Here is a 22,339-nt window from a genome sequence, read left to right as displayed (position 1 = left end):
CATTGCCTCTTGGATAAGCCTGACTGCTTGTGCCACGCTACCAAGGAGGTGAGCAGGGGGTTATCTTGGTGTGTAGCTCTCTTTTCCTGATTAGAGCAGTGGTTTCTGCCTGGCTGAGGTGCATACCTAGCTAACCAGAAACCCCATTTCTAACAATCATCTACTGAATAAAGCCATACTTCACCCTCCATCTCAGCTTTGTGCTGCTTCTAAGCTCGCACTCTTTGCACTGACAATCTAATTCTGTACTACTGTTTTCAGCCTATTATGTGCCCATTAAAGGTTTAGTTTTCCAATATGAGAATCTCTTTCTAGCCAACTCCAAGCCATCCTGCCATTTTTACATTGTTTGCATTCACTAACATTCAACCTTCTAAGCCTTGAAAATTCAATCAGCTGTCTACACTGGACCATTTTCTCCAAGGGGTGTAGCTTAACTAATAATGTTAGGGGTGTGTGAGGGTGAGATTTCCCAACAAACAATGGGGTGTGTCCAACAAAAAAAAAAAATAGGGTGGGCTGGGACTATTGAACGGTGGTGATGGACAGGGTTAGAGCAAGCTTAAAATGATTTGGAAAAGTACAGCCAGCTAGAGTACAGCCTCTGTGTGACAGTCTGGAAAATGTTGTCAATTCTAGTCCTGTTCTTCCCCAGAGCAATGTAGGCCCGGAGAGCAGGCTAGCACAAGCCCATACCTAACATCAGCAGATCAGATAAGGCAGTCACAGGCAGTGACAGCTGGTCTTTTAGTAGTCCAGATTGCACATGCATGAAGTCTGAACACCTTTTTGACCCACTGGCAGGCCCTGTAAGAAATTCACACTGCCATCAAACTCCTCTTCAGATCCATTTGTGTCCCATCATAAACACTCATTCACAACCAGAACTCATCCAGACACTTAGACGCTATTTAGTTTGCATAAAATAGTTATCTGTTGCATGAAAACACTATAGAAATAGAAAATATGAAAAATACAAGGGAATAGGCAATGCAGGATAAAATTAAAATGTAATGTATATTAGGGGTGGTCTTGTTGTTATGGATTACCTCAAGGCATTTTACAGTTGTTGTTGGGAATTTTGCATGTAAAGAGTATCCGTTTTTAATAACTACCACATCTGACCTAGCAGGATCTGACCCACTTAAAGCCCTGCATGTGGCACGCTGATGTGGAGTGAGTGACAAAAAGAGGCCAATCAGATCCATGCCCTAGGCCCTGCTGTGACCCACATACATCTTCAGGTAGGTCACTGTGCAATCCCAGGCACATTCTTAGAGATGGGTGAGCTACTGAAATCTCTAGCCAGATGTCTGGTTATGGCTCACCTCGAGGTCATCTCAAGCCAAAAACGAGCTGAGCTTTCATGTGGAAACTACCTGCCCCAACGTTCTACCCTCATGTGCCAAAAATTAAAGACAAAGCACTAACCTTTGATGTAAAACAGAAGAGACAAATAGATCTAGTAGCTGAATTGCTAAATGTGAAACCAGAAAATTTGTGGGGTCAATCCCGGCTTCCCCGTGTGAGCCTAAGCAAATATTTTATATCACAAAGCCTCTTTTTTCTTCATTATCACAAATAAGAGTACTTTCAAGCACCTAAGCTCAGAAAGTGCCCTCTACAAAAACATTTTTGGCTTTTAGGGCCAGTCCAGGCCCTTCGCACGGTTCTGGCTCATCTCTCTCTGTTAATGTGTTGGAATGCCCACCTCTACACAATCTACAGCAACAGTGACTTGATTATTTACATATTTTATAACATATATACATTTTATATCTCAGTGCAGAACACAAAATGTGTATAAATGGCAATATTTCACAGCTAGATCAATGTTAAAACGATATTCGTTGTAGCAAACCCCACACCACATCTCGGGCATACACATCATTCACATCTTTCATTCATTCATAACAATTCACACATCAATCAAGAACTTCACTTTAGCACCAACTCGGGAGAGTACATGTAAATTTCTTCCACACAACTGCACATTTCAGTGGCTATATTCATTTTTATGTCACCTTCCTCAGGTCCACTAGGTATTAAAAAAGATTTATTCTATTACTATGTGGTTTGCAACATCTGTAGAATAAAATATATTTGGTTCAAAATGTAATACTTGATTTATAGGACAGCTCAATGTTCTAAATGTTCATTCAGGGACCTCCACATCACAGGTTCAAATCTCAGCATTGCTAATTCCATCTTTCAGCCTACCAAAGTTGATCAAATTAGTTGGGTACAATGATGGCAAATTTTTCTGGTAACTTAGATTAATATGCTGTAATATTCCTAGTCGTCAAGGTAAGAACCTTCAGGAATTAGTATCCTAAATATATTGAAACAGATATAATAGAGTAGCTATATACCTCACTCAGGTCTTTTCAACTCTAGTCAATATTTGAGGAGTCTTTACGTTCACCTCTGGCAGCTAACGTATATTCATGGGTGTAGCGTGCAACGTTTTCTATTTTTCATCAGGGAAAGGTGGCTCAAGTTGTGGACCCCACCACCCAAGTAAATAAATATCCTGGTAGTCAGAGATGACTGCCTTCCCCTTTTCAGCATGGTCTCAAACGCTGCTCCTTTAGTCCCCTATCCCCATCCCAATGCAATTGACTGTCTGGTTTACAATGGACATTCCCAGGAACCTTTGTGCTCCTGCTAAAACTATGAGCAAATCTAGCCGGCCAAGGTGTGGTCTGAGAGCGAGTAACACTGAGACACAGACTTTTTACTGGTGTTGTAGTAAAATATACACTTTATAGAAACATCTGCGCTGATACCCCACCCCACATCCTGTGCTGTGTGGTGAAAACAGAAACTGTTTAACTGGAATAAAAAAAGTAGCATGGTGGCAATTTCACCCACAAATATTTGCATTGGGGATGTGAATACCTTAAAAAAGAAATGCACTCTGCATGTATTGATTCCTCAAAATATTTGGGGTGAACTGTGAATTCAACTGGACAACTGAAGATGGTAACTGGACAGAACCAATCACGTCTTGCTTACCTTTGGCCTCACTGATGCTCTTCACACTCTTGTAAAGAAAGGACTAAACCAGAGAGAGAATTGTTGCACTGACAATCCAAATTGCTGAGCCTTCCTGAGAGGGTGGGTAGACTACCTTGTCTTCTTAGAACTTGCCTTGCACTTGCTTGATTGCATGTGTCTATGCTAACATGAAGTGGTTGGCGATGCTAAGTATGAAAATGACCAAATACGACCCAAAATTGAACCCTTGAGCAACACGCTCTTAGTAATGCATGGACAGGGTCTATGTATGACCCAAGGAGAGGCACTACTTCGGGGGACGTCACTGTTGTAAGCCACTATATCCCCACTGGTGTGAGACCGTGTGTGACCCTGTGGTTGGCACCAGTCATCCCTATGAACTTCCTCCCTGAAGTAATACCCGAAAGCCCAGCTGAAATCCCCAAAGCAATGACCTGAAGCTGGACTGTGCCCTCTCCCCTTCACGCATGCTATAGTTATCAAGGGCAGTGTCATTCTCTGTCTTCAGCATGCCTGTCCAGCATTAGCGCAAACTTTTGCATTGAGGCAAGTTGACTGACAGTGAGCATGCCTGAATTCCACCTCTTAAGGACTGTGTAGCACTGCATGAGGTTCCCCCACCGCCATCTGCCTTCCATGTGCAATTAGAAAGCAGACTGCATGCTCAGTTAAATTCTAGGTTAAATTAATACAACTTTACACAGGATTTCTTGCATACACTCCTCCACTCTCCAGCTTAGCTTAGAAGGCAGTAGAGCTATATTTACTTTAAGAATCCAAAGGAAATAGTAACCATGGAACTTTGTACGGTTACTGCCTATTTTTAAATAGCATAACAGTCTAACTTCTTTTTATGGACAGGCAAAGGGGCTGAATTGGAGATTGTAGGACCTAGGTAAGTCCATCGTGATCGCAAAGTACTTTACTCCCACCATACCAAGGGTGCTCTGCCTGCCAAATCTAGAGCAGTCCACCAGCCCTGTAGGCAGTTTTAGACATTGGCTTCCCAAAGATGGCTTTTGTTTTAAAAAAAAAAAGAAAAACTAATGACCCCCACACCATAGGAGTATTTTTTCACATGGTGTAGAGGTCATTTAAACATTTTACTGTTTGTTTTTTAAATGTTTTTCATGGCAAAAAGGGAGAGGACAACAGGCCGTTCGACGGCCCACTCTAAATTGAACAGGCAGCCAAACCTTAGATGGCCCATACTCTGTCGGCCTTCATAGAAGTATGACAGCAAAGGTGATGGAGTAGTCTCTCCCTCACCAATCTCCAACAGTAAGATTGACTGTTCGAACCCACTAACTCCTGAAAGTCAATGTACCGCGCTGCACCGGAGTTGGGCAGGGCAGGAGCCCTTTAATTTTCAAATCGCGCTCCCGCCGTCGCGGGAAGTGCTGCACCCGTCCCTGATAGGGCAGGAGCCCTTTAAAACTGATCAGCGTTCCCGCCATCGCGGGAAGCGCTGCACCGGAGTTGGGCAGGGCAGGAGCCCTTTAATTTTCAAATCGCGCTCCCGCCGTCGCGGGAAGCGCTGCACCCGTCCCTGATAGGGCAGGAGCCCTTTAAAACTGATCAGCGTTCCCGCCGTCGAGGGACGCGCGTGGGCGTAGCCCGGGCAAAGCACGGGCCAAGGGCGGGCCCGTCCTTGCCCGTCATTGCCAGGAAGGGGCAGGGCAGGGCCACCCCCCTGACATCTCTCCAAAAAAATCTCTGGACTGGACATCTACGAACACAGGGCTGCCTGAAGGTACTGTGACGCTCTGTTTGTTCTCCTTGCCTCTCAAACCTTCCCTATAACTGTCACGCTGCGTTTTGCTGAGGGGGCAGGAGCCCTCTAAATCCAACTTTTTATCTGGACCGGCCGAAAGGCCCATTGCACGAAGGAACCCTCTGTCCCTCGCCTGTCATCAACGGAAAGAGATTGGTCTGGGCCCCCCCTCTGTACCCCTGTACCTCTGTGTTTTAAGCCGGCCCCCTAGCAACTAGAGCCCTCTTTTTTCCTTTATATTAAAGGATTTTGCTTTAGACACACGAATACAGCTCTCCGAGCTACCGGCAACTACGTAAATTATGGGCAAAAGGAAGCACTCAAAATTAAACATTTCAACAAACTTAAAAGACAGTTCATCTATATTAAAATACATCTCTGGGGCGATGGGAATGATAGATAAGCAAATTGCTACAGTTGAAGGGAAAATGTCATTATCTAAAGAGCAATCTCGTGATTCATCAGGGTCTGCACCACCGCAACATAACTCCCCACCTAGTGAACCTGGGGACGGCCACTCAAAACCAAGGTTTACATAGCAGGAGATACTGTTCGATCACTCCTCATAAAACTCCACGAGACAGTAAACTCATTGAAATTATCTATCGGAGTCACTCTGGACTCAGTGTCGGAGCGCCTAAAGGGGGTGGAGTCTAGTCTTGAGGCAGGCCTTGAAACAATAAAGTCCTTACAACAGGAAGACACGCATCCTACAAGTAAGGATCCCGGAAACACATTGCGGTCCTTAGAACACGAGAACAACACACAATCCACTCCGCTTAACTGGCCAAGTAGTACACATCGAAACGTTGACTCCCAGAATGAGCCCCAACCTCACCCAAAAGCTTCTTCTATGAACCAACATAACCAACCCTCACTTTTACCTCATAATTTTCCTTTAGATAAAAAAGTTCTAAATCCCACTTTATGCAAGACAGCGAGCAGTGCTACGCGCAGGACAGCAAATACCAATCCCCATTTAAATCCAGGGAGAAATATAAATAGCAGGCCTAGATCGCCGAATCTCGCTTACCCCCCTAGTGACTTGTTACATCTTCCCCTGGAGGCTACACCATATGTCGTGGTCCTGGCTAATGTCCCACCGATAGATGGCCAACAACGAGAAACTTGGACAGCCTTAAGAAATAAGGCCCTTAATTGGATCGGGGCCCGTATGAGCCCTGGAATGGTGAGGACTCTTTTTGATGATATAAAAATGGTCAGAAGAATTAAATGGATAGGAACCAGTAGGAAAGCGCTGATGGGAGACTGCGTGGTCCTTTCTTTTGGCTCACCACATTTAGTGAACAGGATTTTTCTTGATTTGGGAGCCAGACATCCTACTTTACAAGGAATCTCGCTATTACCATTGGGATATTTTTATCAAAGACCAGAGGGGAACAATTCCACCTGCTTACAGAGAGCTGTAGCATCCTCATCTAGCCCAGACTTGTCTAAAATATGCAATAGATTTTTTCCCCTTTCAACGCTGAAAAATATAGACTGACTGGTCATGAAACAGCTAGCTCTCCATGATAGAGATGTACAGATAAAATACAGACCAGGGATGGAACTACAAAAGGAAGATACATCACATAAATCGGTTTCTATAAGGAATGAGACATTACCTCATCTAAGCCAGGGCAATGATGAATCTAGTAATATACCAAATACCACTATGGGCAACATTCCCCCTCTTTCCCCAAAGAACCGGTCCTGCAAGTTTCAACAGAATCCTAACCAGAAACCTGAAATAGTCTTATTATTCTGGAACATTGCAGGTCTAGCTAACAAGTTAGGTAACGAGATCTGGGTTAACTTTTTAGAAGACTATCTATGTGTTTGCCTACAGGAGACGTGGCTTCTAACCCCTGTCCATCTAAATGGCTATAAAACATTCCACACCCCTGCTGAGCAGTCAAGGTATGGTAGACCTAAAGGGGGACTGTGTACATATATCTCTAATAAGCTGCCCTTACAGAATCTAGTGATGCAATTTATGAGCCCATACTACCAAATTATTGAGAGTGACTTAGATCACAATACCCACCTGGTCATTATTAATTTTTATAATAACGCTCCTCCAGGAGAATTTTCCAATACTCTCGTGAAAATGGGAAATGACTTAAAAAAATTGGTGGAAAAATAACCGTGAGATCCTACTGATATGGGGTGGTGATTTTAACGTCCACCCGTGTAAAGAAAATTCAGATAAGATATGTGGATGGGACTCAGAAGGTATAGGTGCAAGCCTCCACTTCTCTCATAACATCCAAGGAGATTAAATGAATTTGCTAGCTCAAACCTATAACCTATCCTTTGTAAATGAACTATTCTTGAACAAATCACACTTCAAACCAACGTATAATGGAAGGGGCGCAAACACAGTGATCGATTATGTCCTAATGTCCACTCACTTCGCACACCATCTTACAAACTATACCTTGCACGACATCGCAATTAGTGATCACTACCCCCAGAGCATAAATCTCCTACTATCCCTCCCTTTAGCAGCTAGGGAAGACAGCATCACACTGATAGATGACATTGAACTGGTGCCGTGCAATGGATACACTATGAAGTGGTCTCAGACAGATCCCAAGTCTTTATTAAAACAGGTTATATGCCAATGTAAATATGCTTTCGCAGACTGCTTAAGAGAGAACCCACACCCAGGTCAATGTCTAAGTGCGTTTACGATGATCACCCAAACCATAAAAGAAGCCCTCACTATTAGAAGCAGCAAGATAGGGAAAAAAAGGACGTACGGATGGTTTGACCATAACTGCACCCAAGCACACAAGAGATTGAAAAAGGCCCTAAATGCCCCAAAAAGATGTGTGAGTGACATACGCAAACGCAGACAGGAATATAAGACAGCAATAAAGGAAAGGAAATTGTCTAAAAAAACAAATCTGTGGGAAACCCTCCATATAGCAAGCCGCAAGAAAGATAATATACTTTTCTGGCAGACAATAAATTCCCCTGTGTTAGGGGACAGAGACACTCCTAGGATGGAAATCGCCATCTCCGAAGAAGAGTGGGTAGCACATTTCTCTAATATATATTCACTGACGAGTGATTTATTAGACCATACGCATGACCACGACCACCAGGAAGGTCCGCGCCTAGATATAACCCCCCAATTTAGCCTTCAGGAAGTAGAGGAAGCTATAAACGAAAGCAAACCAGGGAAAGCGCCAGGCCCTGATGGCTTTCTGATCGATATATTTAAGGCCAATATTGAGCTGTGGGGTCCTGTACTGACACAGACGTTGAGGGCCATCTGCACATGCGGACCCCTACCATCTTGGAGAGTCTCCAACATAATTCCAATATACAAAAAGGGTGACCGCCTTAATCCAGCCTGTTACAGGCCAATTTCCCTGCTGGACACATCAGCTAAACTAGCAGGGAGAATAATCCTGAATAGGCTGCAATTATGGGCAGAGGAAAAGAATGTTCTATCTCCGGTCCAGTATGGATTCCGGAAAGGAATCGGAACAGTGGAACAAAGTCTAAATCTAAGTCTCATCATCGCAAAGTATACTAAGATTAGAACAGGCAATTTGTACCTGGCCTTTATTGACTTATCATCAGCTTTCGACTGCGTAATCCATGACAAATTGTGGGACATCTTAAAAAGCACGGGGGTGGAACCAGCCCTAATTCAATTTATTCGCGAAATGTACACAGGGTGCAGAGCAAGAGTGAGGTACGGCCTAAAAGGGGAATGTACTCGCCCCTTTGGTCTACACAGAGGAGTGCGCCAAGGTTGCGTTCTCGCACCGTTTCTGTTCTCAATGTATATAAACAATCTAGACAAAGAATTGGCCACTAGGTGAAAAGATGTACCACAAATAGATAAGCAACCTGTCCCAGCATTACTTTACGCAGACGACGCAGTACTAATGGCCAGAACACCAATAGCTCTCCAGAAACTTCTAACAACCTGTATTACATACATGACACAGCTGGGACTCACTGTCAATCGCTCTAAAACCTTCATCATGAACTGCGGAAGGAAGCGCGGCAAGACTTATAACACCACCATTCTAGATAGCAAGGTCGAAATCACGCAAACCTTTTCATACCTGGGCATAACATTTGATAAGCTGGGTTCCTGGGCCAACTGCAGGAAGATGAAGAGAGTACACCTGACCAAAACAACGATGGCACTTCGACTCTTCTTCAAAAGACTTGGGGGGATTACACCACCTAACATGATAAAGATCTATAAAGCTAAGTGTATTCTGGCCGTTACGTACGGGGCTGGAATTTGGGGACATACAAACTGTGATTTAGTGCAGACAGTGGAAAATGACTTCCTACGGCATTTGCTGAGGGTACCAAAAGGCACCTCATCGTATGTCACACATTCGGAACTCGGGGTTCCCTACATCACAGACTTGATAAAGATTCAGCCACTACTACTATGGCACAAAGTCTGGACTTCGGAACACACCAGTTTTAACAAGGCTATCCTGACCGACTGTACGAAATCATTATACATATCAAGGGTACCATGGTTAAAACACATCATGACCTTTTTTGAAAAAATGGGCAAGCAAGACTACTACACAAACCCAGTCTCTTTGCAGAAGATATCCAGGAAGGACCTGAGTATCTTGGCACTAAACTATCTAGAAGACATACGATGGGAGGTGGAATAAAAAAAAACCTCAGTCATTTATAATCAAATAATTTTGACGGCTGAGGGTATGCAGCCGTATTTGGCAAACATGGTACTTCCTCGCCACCGTTACGTTCTCACAAGATTTAGACTAGACACATTCCACCGTCTAGTCTCATTCCCAAATATGAACGATTGGTCCACTGTGTTAAAACCATGTCCCTGTGATGCAAAAACACTTCAATCTACAATTCATGTGGTTTTATTCTGTAATTTCTACGCCTACCAGAGGAAGCGTCTAGTTGTTCCGCTTCTAAGGTCAATTAATCTCCCCCAGTGTCGCACAGCCTATGTCTGTCTCCAGTCACTATCTTCTTTAGAGGTGTGCGGAATCCTAGCTAATTTTTTATGTTCTGTATTAAAGATAAGGAAATCTATGGAGGAGGTGATTGAATTGTAACTCATTTTTTTATAAGGTTTTTATTTTTTTATTTATTGATATATTAGACTGACTCTGTGTTGTGTGCTTTTACATCTTGTTATTATTATTATTACTATTTTATCTTATCTCCTTGACTTTTTTTTTTTTTCTTCTTTTTTATCATTGAATTGTATGCACGCATCATAATTGGAGATCTTTTATGACTGTTATGTCTTTTATGACTTGTTGAAAGTCGAATAAAGATTTTTATACCCTTGTACCCTGCCAATGTCTAAAAAAAGGACTTAAACGTTTTCATTAGCTAACAGGTGTATCTAGCTTCTGCATTTGCAGGGATAGTAGTAATGCTTGTTACAATGAATGCCTAGCTGCCATTAATTTTTTGTAGGCTCCACAGAAGAGACCTGACCAGAGTCAACATGCAAACAATAGTGTATTGTTCTTTAAGGGTGAACACCAGACGACATCGACTGCAGCCTCTGCCAATTCTCCATTTCAAAGTTTGCATCATTTATCCTGTACATTCTGTCATGCTGCTATGATCATGAGCATACTGCTTCCTCTGGGTACTGCCTAAATCTCTCAATATTTCCATATATACTCATCCTAACAGTACTTTACCCATCCAACACCTGAGTTGATCAGCTGTCCTTGATGAAGAGGTAGTCCAGTGGTAGCAAGCTGTTCTCAGATTGAATGCAATAACAAAAAGCCTTCATTGTAATCCTAAAACCCTTCATTAAAAATTGACCTTGGCTGGACAATTCTGATTGTTGCCTCTCCTTTTTTAATTCCGAATGACCCTTTCCTTTCTTTCCATCCTCCACATGCCTCCTCTCTCTGATCATAGCCTACTCAAAGTCACATGCTTGTGTGTTTCAATCTCTTTTATTGTATTTCTGCAAATTTCCCACACTTCACTTTAAAGATCACAACAACCTCTCCTCCTTTGAAAATCATACCCCTGCAACCTAACAATACCTAATTTCCTGTAGCTCATCTTTTATTTCCACCATCTTCATGAACTCGCATAACTCCACTACCCAAACTGCTAATGCTTACTATTTTAATGTACCACAAAGAAACTAGAATTAAATCATGGAATGATTTCCTAAAGAACACAAGACTAATCCTAATAACCAACAATACCCACTGAATTACTCCCTAATCAAGGCCTCTGGAGCAGTGTGCTGCCCGGGGTAAAGCACTTCAATACCGCGTCAGGGGGCAGTAAGAGCTGTATAAATGCAAGTACAATACAAAGCAATTGTAAAGTTATAGAATTTCCTCCACCTTACTGCTTTGCAGAGGCCTTGTAGTAGCTCATTTGCATTCAGTGCTCCAATTGGTACTTTCTCTCTTGTTGAGTGAGCAGGTGCCCTTCCTCGTAATAGTCTGCTCACTTTGGCATATCAAAAAGTAACAAAGATATGACCCATCCACTAACGTCATCATTTAACATAGGTTACCATGTTTTATTTATACAGTATTAGGTAGCACGAATATGAGAAAAAGTGTTAGCTTAAAAAAACACAATGCAATACTATACCTAAACACAAAGTGGCATTAAAAAGGGAACATGAAGGGGAGTATATCAAGAGACCAGAAGACAAAATCATGTCATTACCTTGAGTTGGGTGACAATCCTGATGTGCACGCAAGTATAGAGAAGAGGAATTGGAATGTGTATGTGTTATGCAAATCTAAATAGAAGAATATAATCGTAAGCAAAGGTGCAGTGTAGGCAAAATGGGAAACAAGAGAAACAGATGAGTAAGAGAAAGAGGGTGGAGGGATGAAGACAGGCAATTAAAAAGACTGAAAAAAAGACCTGTGTGTAGAGAGTTGCAGATTCTGGTCGCACTACTTTAGTATGTTCCATTTTGAAAGCTGTAGGATCCAAAACTACTGTGTCCAAGCTTTGTAGAGATCTGGACTCACCAGACCTTTTCAATTTTGCTAAAGATGCCAACGGCTTGCAGTAACAGAGAGCCATGTGGATAATGTGCACTGTCTTTTAGAAAGCTCTACTTTCTGTAGGTACCCACTGAAGAGTTAATAGCACCGGTGTGACATAATCAAATCTCTTACATTCTAAATCAAAATTAGCCGCAGATTGTGGCACCAATTTCAAGGTGTTCAGGAGCACTTTAGGAAGCGTAGCCAACAGAGACTTGCCAAAATCAATCCTTGACAGCATGCCGGTTAGGCACAAGTCCTAACATCAGATTTAGGTTTGAACTGACAAATTCCTGAAAAAAGATACAATTGGATACGCACACCCTTACGAACAGCACTGATTTGTGTTTGAAGGTTGAGTCAGTTGTCAATAATGATTCCTAGAGATTTGGATTTGTCAATGATATCCGGCTTGCAGTCAGGTATGCCACAAACATCAACCCAGAATTGGACATTTAAGGTCAATTGTTTGGATAACTGAAATAAATAGAAATCTAGGCTTTAGAGGTTTAAGTTTCAAATTGTAAGAGGTGATACAATCCTGAACATCATGTAATGTCTAAGCAAGAAGTAGAATCTAATTGAGGGACAAGGTCTTGAGATTTGTCTGTGTTTGATCGGTGTACTGATAACAGCGGATCGCTGAGTAATTAAGTAGGATACCACAGGCCTCCCCACATAGGTTAATGAGTAGAAGCCAGAATGGAACCTTATTGGACAACCTGCCTCAGCACAAACAGACTTAAGAGACAGTTATCAATTCTGATCTGCTGTGACTGGTTTGAAAGGTGTGGGTCACACTATTTGAGAAATATGCCATAAATAGCCATACATTCTTTTAGAATTCTGATGAGCATGAAGTGATCCACCATACTGAGTGCAGCGAGTAAGTCCAGAAGCACAAGTAGACAGACAGGAATTGCTGGGAATAAGAATGTCAAGTGCATCATCATCATCAAAGTGGAGCAATGCATTTTCTGTGGTGTAGCCTTGTTTGAAGCCCGAATGATACTCATCAAAATGATCCTAATGTACTGAGTACATTAGTTAAGTCTGGGAACACTCCTTGTCAAGGAGAAAACATTGCCAACTGTAGGAAAGTACCATCTTGCCTGGCATGTTACCCCCCATTTTTACTTGTATGTCAGTTTGTTTTTGCCTTCTCACTGGGATCCTGCTAGCCAGGGCCCCAGTGCTCATAGTTTGTGTCCTGAATGTGTGTCCCTGTGTAGTGACTAACTGTGTCACTGAGGCTCTGCTAATCAGAACCTCAGTGCTTATGCTCTCTCTGTCTTTAAAATTGTCACTATAGGCTAGTGACCATTTTTACCAATTCTAATTGGCACACTGGAACACCCTTATAGTTCCCTAGTATATGGTACCTATGTACCCAGGGTATTGGGGTTCCAGGAGATCCCTATGGGCTGCAGCATTTCTTTTGCCACCCATAGGGAGCTCAGACAATTCTTACACAGGACTGCCACTGCAGCCTGAGGGAGATAACGTCCACGTTATTTCACAGCCATTTTACACTGCACTTAAGTAACTTATAAGTCACCTATATGTCTAACCATCACTTAGTGAAGGTTAGGTGCAAAGTTACTAAGTGTGAGGGCACCCTGGCACTAGCCAAAGTGCCCCCACATAGTTCAGGGCGATTTCCCCCAACCTTGTGAGTGCGGGGACACGATTACATGCGTGCACTACATATAGGTCAATACCTATAAGTAGCTTCACAATGGTAACTCTGAATATGGCCATGTAACATGTCTAAGATTATGGAATTGTCCCCCGCATGCCAAAGCTGGTATTGGGGTGCCAATCCCATGCATCCCTGGGGCTCCAGCATGGACCCCGGGTACTGCCAAACCAGCTCTCTGGGGTTTTCTCTTAAGCTACCGCTGCTGCCAACCCACAGACAGGCTTCTGCCCTCCTGGGGTCTGGGCAGCGCGTCAGAGCTTACCTCACTAGGTGGCCAATCCTCCACTGAGGGCTATTTAGGGTCTCTCCTGTGGGCTTTTCCTCAGATAACGACTTGCAAGAATTCACCAGAGGGGGTGGAGCCAAGCGCCGCGGAAGATGGCAGCTTACTTTTAAAGCCGGACAGAACGAGGACAAAGAAGGGGACCAAACATGCTTTTTTCCCCGTCAAATAGCTCAAAAGAGCCAAAAATACCTAATCGGAACCCCACCGGAAGCTATAGAAGCTGGAAAAACTTCAAGTAAGACTCGCCTTATCGTTTATTTCGATCGAAGTCAGGATGAAGAGCTCTTACTGCCGCAGAGTTTATTGACACTCCCTTGAAAACAAAGTCAGAGCATCAAGACAAAACGGTATTTCTTTCTCTGAATTCTTCACTAATAAATGCTGTTTGCCCTCTGGATACCATCGGTTTTACATTCCACGTTTACCTCATAATGCACATTAGCTTAACATATACTGTGCACAGTTTACAATGTGGGGAAATGTGGACTTGAACGACGCTCCCTTAAAATCGAAAGTTACGAAAGGAGACTCTGCAATGCAATGTAACTTTCCGATTCATGGCTTTTGGATAATGCGATCACGATGCAACAGAAATCGTCTGTTAATTAAGAAACACACATTCGGAACTTTGTTTGTTTGGCAACACTGCTTCCTTTTTTAAAGGGGATAAAAACGAAGGAACAAGGGGAAAAGATATAATTCAAAGCTTATAAAAACGAAACAAATAACTTGGATTTCTAAGCTTAAAATTGTACTGCAGACTTTCTCTCTCATCCTGGAAGGTTGCTAAAATACTCGGATATTGAATACAAGTGCTTTTCTTCATACTAACTTCTGCAGATGATATGTACATGGTTGCTTGCGTAAAAGTTCAGTTTTTATTTTCCCTTTTTTTCTTTTCTTTTTCTTCATTGGTGTCTCCTCCTGAGAAAAGGTGCATTGGGACTCCGTTGGTAATCAACAAAGTTGCTTGTTCAGTTTCTACAACTAAAACAATACTATTGTGGTGTAGTAATTGGAAAATCTATATGACGATTAAACTTTGCCAAGATAAAATCCACTCCAGACTCGTAATCAGCAAATGATATGTCGGATCTTTATTTTCTATTATAGTGCAAATACTGAACTATTCAAACGTGACATAAGGCGTTGCCCAAGCAACTTCGTTTTTCTCTTCGCGGCAGTAGTGCTCCATCGAATGCGTGGGTTTGCACATCAAAAGTACAACTCATATTGAATTTGCGAATTAGACCTGAAAAAATCTTGCTCTCTTTTCACATTGTAGGCACTACACAGTGGGCTCCACCTTATCAAGGCAACTTTGATATTAATCATAAATAAGTTTCTGGAACGTAATAGCTACCATACATGTCGGATCCAAAGGTTGTGCGTCAATTGTCATATAGTGCAGCCTTACAATCCGTGCCAGAGATTGCAAACTCACAACACATAATGGCTGAATCTGTTCCATCATCTTCAACGACGATGGATACTATCTTGAAAGAACTTCTAGCCATAAGATCGTCCATTTCCTCTTTAGAACACACAGTGTCCACTAATACCACGGAAGTCCAAGGACTGAGGAATGAAGTTGTCAAATTCCAGATTAGTATGCAATCAACGGATGCTCGTCTCTCGGCTGTTGAAAATCTCATTGACAAGATACCTGATAATAGTCAAGATATTGGATACCTGCAACAAAAAGTGATTGAGTTAGAAGACCGAAGTAGAAGGAATAATCTACGAATCATTGGCCTTCCGGAACAAATAGAAAAGGACAATATTTTGGACTTTCTGACCACTTTTCTTCCGACCTTAACGAAAATTACTTTTTCACAGCCACTGGATTTTCAAAGAGCCCACCGTATGCGTTCACGTGGAATCACATCATCTGCGAGACCTAGACATGTTTTGGCGTGCTGTTTACGTCATCAACAGGCCCGTCAAATCATTACAGCTGCCAAAAAACATGGTGCATACGAATATGACTCATCCCAGATAATAATTACAGCGGATTTTTCTGCACCTACAAATTTCAAAAGAAAGCAATTTCTAAATTTACACACTAGATTAAAGAAAAGAGAGATCAAATATGGCCTTTTGGAACCTGCCACCATGATTGTGACTTTTCAAGGGAAAACCAAAGAATATTTTGATCCCCACGATCTAGAATCCTTTTTGAATGACCTTGATGACAAAGACACTGAAATGGAACATAAATCTACCTCAAATACAGACATTATAGAATCCACACCTTCTATCTCTCCAGAGGAGACAGACCAAGGCGAATGGGTATCTGTGCAGCGACAATGAACACATGGTGGTAAATTTAAGGCATGGAAAAAAAATCACCCAAGAGACAAATCCAGATCTCCCATCAAACCATGAGTAAAGTTCAGTATATTAATCCTGTAGGGGTGGTTTTTTCTATTTATGACGTAGGAAACTTTATTCTATGTCCTAACAATGGTTTTCCCTTTCTTTTCCTCTTCTCTATCTTCCTTCCACAGCTTTCAGGCTTCTTTCCCCGGATTAAAGTTTAGTTGCTCAGTGTACATACTGTCTTATCTATTGAGTTGGACAGCTCAGTAATAATCGATTCTTCTGATAAGTGATACTTTCCTGTCACTATATTTTCAACAAGTCTATACTGATTTAAAGATTAAAATCTCATATAGTTACAAAGCTACAATCTTGATATCCTAATTTTCTTTTTCTTCTTTCTTCATATTCTTTTATTTCAACTTTTCTATTTCTATTATATATTTTCATAGATTGGTATTATATATTTTTATTTTTTGTTTTTTCTCTATTTTGATATCGTTATAATATGTCTTCTAACAAGTTAAAACCTTTGAATGTTGTATCTTTAAATGTTAATGGTTTGACACATTTTATCAAGAGAAAGAAGATAATTTGTTATTTCGGTCAACAAAAAACAGATATTGCTTTATTACAAGAAACGCATCTTACTGAATCAGAAAGTGAGAAACTGCAGAGAGACTGGATAAGTTAAGTAATACATGCTAATATAACTCATAAAAATCCTATTGATACTGTCGCACCCATCCGGAAATGTGGAGCGGCTATCCTTTTTCATAAAAACTTACCATATAAAATCTTACAAACTTGGACAGATGATGAAGGTAGATATGCATTCGTTAAAATACATGTCAGAAACTGCCATATGATTATAGGATCAATATATGCACCTACTGATTCCAAAACGATATTTGTTAAAAAAATTAATAGACTACTTTAATCTTTTGGACCCACCAAAGTACTGATTGGCGGAGATTGGAATGTTACTATAGATCCATTTATTGACAAATCTGGTAAACCAGATACCCATCATGCCACCTATAGATATATCCTGAAAGATCTTATGGATGACTTTGCTTTACAAGAACCTTGGCGTTTACTACATCCACATGACAGGGACTATACTTTTACATCCTATGCACACTCCATTCGTTCTAGAATAGATTATTTTTTAACATCACCAACAATGATACAGTCAATATCGCATGCCGGAATTATTCCTTGTAGTCTATCTGATCATGATTTAATAGACTTGCATATTAATATCGGACTTACTCAACCTCCTAGAACTCATTGGAGACTTAATACTTCAATGTATAAAACACCACAAGCTAAACTAAATCTATGACAACATGTGGATCAGTTTTTAGCTGAGAACAAAGATTCCGTTACAGATGCTTGCGTATTATGGGGGGCAGGCAAGGCTGTCATTAGAGGACTGATTATGAGGGAAACTGAATGCAGAGAGGATCTTATTGGAACAAGAAGCTCTATCTCTTACGAAAGATTATAATAAATCTGAATCACCTATCCTTCTAAAAAAAATCACTATCAGTTAAGTTTAGACTCTTAGCTTATCAACTACGCCAAGAACGATTTCTGCTATTAGGAATTCTTCAAATGACTTACTTACTCTACCCACGGATATAATAACTCACTTCCAACAATACTATGAAACACTTTATACCTCCTTGAACTGCGAAGATACATTAGTGGAAGATTAATTTTTCAAAAAATTAAAAATCCCAAGACTGACTCAAGAAAAGAAACGACGATTAGAAGGACATATATCAACAGAAGAGATGGCTAAAGCCATTGATTGTCTAGCTACAAATAAAGCCCCTGGAGAAGATGGTTTCCCCATTGAATTCTATAAAATCACGAAAATTCAAATTATTCCAATCCTACACTCTTTCTTTAATGAATCTCTAATCAAAGGTCACTTCCCACCTGAATGTTTAAGAGCGCGCATTACCGTGCTTCTTAAACCTGCTAAAGACCCTTTGGAATGTTCCAGCTATAGACCCATATCTTTGTTAAATTCCGATATTAAAATCCTGACCAAAGTATTTGCGACAAGGTTAAACTCAGTCATCACGTCTCTTATCCATCCCTCACAATTGGGATTTGTTCCATCTCGCTCCTCCTCTAACCATCTCCGAACTATTCTACACTTGTTATGGCAACAACGTAATAAACTGGAAAAATATTATTTTATCCATAGATGCTGAAAAGGCATTTGATAGAGTAGAATGGGGATATTTATTCCGTACCATGGATAGAATGGGTATCGGTTCAGATTTTATTACACTTGCTAAAGGAATGTATAACTCCCCTACAGCTGTGATTACTTGCAATGGCTTCACTTCTCCATATTTTAAAATTCTACGTGGAACACGTCAAGGATGTCCTCTTTCTCCTTTCTTATTCCTTATAGCATTGGAACCCTTGGCTATTGCAATCCGGCAAAATATCGATTTACAGGGTAATGCTACCTCATCCGGTGAGATTAAAGCTTTTTATTACGCTGACGATATTCTACTCACATTATCCAACCCAAATTCCTCAATTAACACCCTGATTAATTTATTAACTCGCTTTTCGGCATTCTCTGGATATAAGATCAACTGGTCTAAATGTGAAGCCTTGCCAATGAATACCTGTACCACTTCAACAACTTTAGGGGATCTCCCTTTCAATTGGAAAACATCTCATTTGAAATATCTTGGGATCCTTCTCAATACGGGACTGAAGAATATTGCGATGGATAACTTAAACCACATTATAGACAAACTAAAAAGAGACTTTGTTAGATGGTCTCAACTGAATCTCTCATTATGGGGTAGAGTGCATATTATTAAAATGAATACAATTCCAAAATGTAATTATGTTTTTAACATGCCATCACTTCCCCTTACTTCAATCTTTTTTAGGAATACAACATCTCTAATAAATCGTTTCATTTGGGGAGGAAAAAACCCTCGTATAAGTGGCTCAAAATGACATTCATCTTCCTTAAAAGGTGGCCTCAGACTCCCACACCTGGAAACTTACTGGATAGCACAACAATTATCTTATTCGATCTTTATGATATCCGAGAAAGACAAGGTACCTATATGGGTCACACTGGAACAATATCAATTGAAAACTACCACTCCTTTGGCGATTTATTATACTAAATGTCCTAAATTCTCACCATCCTCCAATCCAATCATTTACTCATCCCAATTAGCATGGCAAAAAGCACATAAAATTATAAACTGTAACATCCATATACATTTAAATGCCCCGTTATGGAATAATTCAGCGATTATACATAGAGGAAAAGAGCTAACTTGGTTTGTCTGGAAAAATTGTAAAATCAACAACATATCAGACTTATATAATAAAGATAACTCCTTAAAATCATTTACACAGCTACAAGAAACATATCGACTCCCGATCTCACGATTTCATAACTATATACTATTGACATCGATCTTGAACCCTATAATATCCTTGAACTCAGACTTTTTGACTCACTCATCCATTGCACACCATATCTATATATGGAGAAATTTTAAAGGCACGGTATCTGGCCTTTATTCTTTACTAATTGACAAATCTTTTTCAGAAAATACATCCAAAGATCTGCAATCTTGGTGGTCTACACGACTTAACATTACCTACACAGATAAAGAATGGGCTAAACTTTTAGAGAATTATAATAAAGGGCTCCGTGATGTAAGGTTGAAATTTAATTATTTCAAAATTCTGCATAGATGGCATTGGCCACCTTCGAAACTTTACTCTGCTAAACTTAGTAATGACTCCAATTGTTGGAGATGTGACCAGACCAATTGTGATATTGTTCATATCCTATGGGACTGTACTGCACTCCAACCATTCTGGATACAAATATCACAATATTTAAGGAAAGTGATTCCCAATATCTCCCCACACTCACCTCGCCTATTTTTACTACACGATACCCATGGTCTAGGCATGCTTTCTTCACACTTATTCAGATGGCTCTCTACCGCAATTAGTGTAGCCAAAGTTAATATACTGCGTTTTTGGAAATCTAATGTTTTACCATCTGCCCAAATGTGGTTAAAGGATATGTCTGATATTGCTCAGTTTGAAAGAATGTTATATAAACTAAATGATAATTTACAACAGTTTGATCAAATATGGAATGTATTTTTGACTAGCTGACAACTTCATATTTCTCTGTTTATATCTTTATATGTTCAATGATTCATGAATAATACCTCATGCTCTCATTATATTTTCAATACCATTGATAATTATCTTCTATTCAAGATAGGTTTTAGATAGGTATAACTTTGTAATAATTTATAATTTTGACTTATTGTATATTTGTTTATTGCCTCTTTGTCATTAATCTGAGATATAATATAATTAACAATGTTTATTTATGGAAAGTATTTAACCATTTCATTGTACACTGGAATTTCTTTACTGTGAATTTATGCTTTTAATGGACAATTCATAACTATTTGTTAGCTTATAAAAGTTTAATAAAGAATTGAAAAACAAAAAACAAAAAAGAATTCACCAGAGTTCCTCTGCATCTCCCTCTTTGACTTCTGCCTAGGATCGACCGCTGACTGCTCCAGGACGCATGCAAAATTACAACAAAGTAGCAAGAAGACTACCAGTGACATTGTAGCGCCTAATCCTGCCAGTTTTCTCAACTGTTTCCTGGTGGTGCATGCACTGGGGACTGTCTGCCTTCACCCTGCACTGGAAGCCAATAAGAAATCTCCAGTGGGTTGATGGAGTCTTCCCCCTGCTAGCGCAGGCACCAAACTTCAGCTTCACAAGTCCTCTGGGTCCCCTCTTATTGTGACGAGCGTGGTCCCTGGAACACAGGTGGTGGATCCAAGTGACCCTGACAGTCCAGTGGTCCATCTGACCAAATTTGGAGGAGGTAAGTCCTTGCCTCCCCTCGCCAGACAGTAATCCTGTGTACTGCGTGAATTGCAGCTGCTAGGGCTTCTGTGCACGTTTGCAAGGAATCCTTTGTGCACAGCCTAGCCCAGGTCCCCAGCACTCCGTCCTGCATTGCTCAACTCGCCGAGTTGACCACCGGCTTCGTGGGACCCTCCTTTGTAGTGTTGCGACGACCGCCGTGCTCAGTTTTCTTGAACCCGTGTTCAAGTACTTCTGCGGGTGCTGCCTTCTTCTACTTGGGCTCTCTGTGTTGCTGAGGTCCCCCTCTGTCTCCTCTTCCAAGTGGCGACCTCCTGGTCCTTCCTGGGCCCGGGCAGCACTCTTTCTCTTCAACCGCGACCTTTGCAGCTAGCAAGGTTTGTTCGCGGTCTTTCTCCAAAGAAACACCTCTGCATTCTCCAGCACTCCGTGGGACATCTTCTGTACAAAGGAGAAGTTCCTGGCACATTCCGTTGTTGCAGAATCTTTAGCTTTTTCCACCTGAGGCAGACATTTTGCACCTTCATCCCGGGTTTAGTGGGCTCCTGCCCCCCCCGGACACTTTCAGGACTCTTGTACTTGGTCCCCTTCCTTTACAGGTCCTCAGGTCTAGGAATCCGTCTTCAGTGCTTTGCAGTCTGTTGTGGTCTTTGCAGAATCTCCTATCACGACTTTAGTGTGTTTCTGAGGAAGTGGGGTCACTTTACTCCTACTTTTCAGCATCTTGGGGTGGGGTATCTTGGACACCTTTAGTGTTTTCTTACACTCCCAGTGACCCCCTACACACTACACTAGGCCAAGGGTCCCTAAGTGGTTTGCATTCCACTTTCTTAGTATATGGTTTGTGTTGCCCCCAGACCTATTGCATCCTATTGTATTCTACAGTGTTTTCACTACTTTTCTAACTGTTTACTTACCTGATTTTGGTTTGTGTGTATATTTTGTGTATTTTACTTACCTCCTAAGGGAGTATATCCTCTGAGATATTTTCTGGCATATTGTCACTAAAATAAAGTACCTTTATTTTTAGTAACTCTGACTATTGTGTTTCTTATCATATAGCGCCTATATGATATAAGTGGTATAGTAGGAGCTTTGCATGTCTCCTAGTTCAGCCTAAGCTGCTCTGCTATAGCTACCTCTAGCAGGCTAAGCTGCTAGAACACTACTAATCTACTAATAAGGGAGAAATGGACCTGGCACAAGGTGTAAGTACCATCAGGTACCCACTATAAGCCAGGCCAGCCTGTCTGTCTGTCCAA

At 41.1% G+C, this 22,339-nt stretch overlaps 1 long non-coding RNA gene across 1 annotated transcript in view; it reads left to right on the top strand.

The window, feature by feature from the left end:
* LOC138301965 (uncharacterized) overlaps positions 1-21,941 on the top strand; it is a 31,504-nt gene extending 9,563 nt beyond the window's left edge. The window contains exon 3 of the long non-coding RNA XR_011205187.1: positions 20,740-21,941. This is a non-coding gene — a long non-coding RNA (uncharacterized lncRNA). The remainder of the gene's footprint in view (positions 1-20,739) is intronic.
* Positions 21,942-22,339: the final 398 nt, after the last annotated feature.

Source organism: Pleurodeles waltl, chromosome 6 (assembly GCF_031143425.1).
Source record: "Pleurodeles waltl isolate 20211129_DDA chromosome 6, aPleWal1.hap1.20221129, whole genome shotgun sequence".
NCBI lineage: Eukaryota > Metazoa > Chordata > Amphibia > Caudata > Salamandridae > Pleurodeles > Pleurodeles waltl.
The sequence above is the reverse complement of the archived record's forward strand: the minus strand, read 5'-3'. Positions and strand labels throughout refer to the sequence as shown.